At 53.2% G+C, this 2500-nt stretch overlaps 1 protein-coding gene across 2 annotated transcripts in view; it reads left to right on the forward strand.

Annotated features, from left to right (window-relative positions):
- ptprea (protein tyrosine phosphatase receptor type Ea) overlaps positions 1–2500 on the forward strand; it is a 61455-nt gene that overhangs the window by 42511 nt on the left and 16444 nt on the right. The window lies entirely within an intron of this gene.

The raw sequence follows: 2500 nt of genomic DNA on the forward strand, positions 1-2500 counted from the left end.
TGGGGGCGGATTTTCCCTGTTGTGACACACAGATGACACATGAGGACTTCCTGACGAGGCGCTGACAACTGTGATTCCCTGGAGAGAGGACATAAGGTGATTAGCGGAGGAGTTGGGAACGAGCGCCCGGAATGACTCGCTGGGAAAAACACAAACAAGAAAGATGGCGTGATGATAAACGAGCGAGACTGAGAGGGAGGAAGAGAAGAGAGCAAGAGTGGTGGAGTGTGTGTGTGAGACATGACAATGGGAGTGCGGGGTGTGTGTGGAGGAGAGTGTGAGGATGTGGTCTGCAGTGCGGACGATCCCCTGAGCGGAAAGAGCAGACCGCGCCGGACCACAAAGCCGAGGAGGAGCTCATCCCTTAGGGCTGCTGTAGGGAGAACACGGAATTCTGGGAGTTGTAGTGCCCCGGGGCTGAGCCTTGGGTGCTGATTGTATGTCTTCCCCCTTTGACTCACCCACCCCCCCAATTCTAGAAAGGCGCGCGAGTGTGCCTGTGAGCGCCCCTTAGGGGGCCTGACGCTCGTCACGAGTCCTTGGATTGCGTGCGTCCGGGCTCTAAACATGTCGGCGCGTCCATCTGCGTCCATCTCCGCCCACGTGCTCCTTCTCCCGCGGCCAGCGGCCGTCACGTCCCTGCATCACGCGCGGCCGGCCCCGGTGTGGCCCGCAGCCACAACACTCGAGCGTCCTCGCGTCCTCGCCCAGACATGTGACAGCCCTGACTGGGACTGTGTGAGCGGTGGGGGGTGGGGTGGGGGCGGGGCTGAGGGTGGGGGGGAGGGGACTCTTCTCCCCTCCTCATTAGCATTCTCCCAGCATCCTCTCCGGTGGCTTGAGTTGAAGGGATAGGGTGCCGGGATGTATCTGGTGGCAATCCATTAATGACTGTGTGTGTGTGTGTGTGTGTGTGTTTGTGTATGTACATGTGTGTGTGTACATGTGTGTGTGTGTACGTATGTGTGTGTATATGTGTGGGGGTGGGGGTGTGTATCAGATAGGGATCTATTAATGACTGCAAGAGAGGCTGCTGGGATGAAAGGGCTGCTTGCATTGTGCATTCCTGTGGGAAAATAATTAACACATCTTTCATGATTTGGATCTGTCAAGCACGAGGAGGAGGTATTGCATATCATCTGGGAGTGCCTGCTGCAACACCCACAGCCCACACTCAACGCATGGCCTAGGTACTTATGACACGTATTAAATGCAACTGCAACACCAGAAGCAGAAATGAAAGATGTCAATGCACGTCTTTAGCTTCATAAGCGTGTCTAAAAGTGGACTGGTCAGGAAGTGGGTACTGTACTGACAGTGAGGACAGTGAGTGTGCTCATGTGCTGCTGGGTGACCTCACCTCACTCCTCTAGATCTTGATGCTGCTCCGCTCGTCTTGATAGCGCCCGCCTCCCTGCTTGCTGTTAATGGGCGTCCTGTCTCGTGCTGGTAGTGCATGCTGCTGCAAATGTAGCAAATGGCTATTTTCCAGCATTATTGTACATGTTAAATGGTCACTTGGTGTTTGTAAGGGCCACAACAATGGAATGTTTCCAGTGGTCGGTCTCCTCAATTGGATTGTGTGTCAGCAGAGGAGTGCTGCCGGCTGTCCAATTTGCTGGCCTGCTTCTCGTCATGTTGGGAGAGAGTGTGCGTGATTGCTGCAGTTAAACCATAATGATGAGTGATGTTTGACTGAGCAGTTTAATCAGTGTCTTAAAACCCTTCTCCTGTGTCTGTTTCTGTCTGTGGAAGTGTGTGTGGGTGTGGTTTGGAGGTCTGTGTTGCAATTCCAAGGTCAAGAGTGTAAAACAAATATTGATGGGAGAAAACATTCTGGGAAAATGAACTTGCTGAGTTTTCCCACACATGTAGTAAACAATGACTGACTAAGGAGTTTGTCACTGTATAAAACAATAATGAAAAAGTGAAGCTCAAAGTCCTACTTAAAGACATGGGTATGCGGGCCTTTCATGGTCATAGATAGATAGATAGATAGATACTTTATTGATCCCCAAGGGGAAATTCAAGGTGATTGCGTGTGCATATCCTGTGTGCTAGTGTTTATTTACTGAGGAGTCTGGATTTCATGAAGGGCTACTATGACTTCCCTCCAACACACTACAAAACTAGCTCAGAGAAGTCCACTAGACGTCCAGAGGCACAGTTCTCTGGTGACCTCTGGTCAGAGTGAGCGCGCTGATAGCCGGTGGCAGGGACGAGCGCTCTCTGGCCCGAGCTCCTCTCTGTCTGCTCCACTGACCCCCAGGTGCCAGGCCGGTCAGCCAGCAGACCACTCCCTCAGCAGGGCATTAGCCACCTCTGGCTCCCTGGCTCTCACTCCAGTGGAGGAGGAGGAGGGGAGGCCGTGCACTGCACTGTACGGGTGAGAACTCCATATGTGTCAAACCGGACAATATGCTTAATGCAGAGGGGCGGCGGCCCGCGGGCTTAAACGGCGCTAACGGCAGACGGAGTAGGTAAGCAGCTTTGGCTCGGA

This window comes from Sardina pilchardus, chromosome 22, assembly GCF_963854185.1.
Source record: "Sardina pilchardus chromosome 22, fSarPil1.1, whole genome shotgun sequence".
In the NCBI taxonomy this organism is placed as follows: Eukaryota; Metazoa; Chordata; class Actinopteri; order Clupeiformes; family Clupeidae; genus Sardina; species Sardina pilchardus.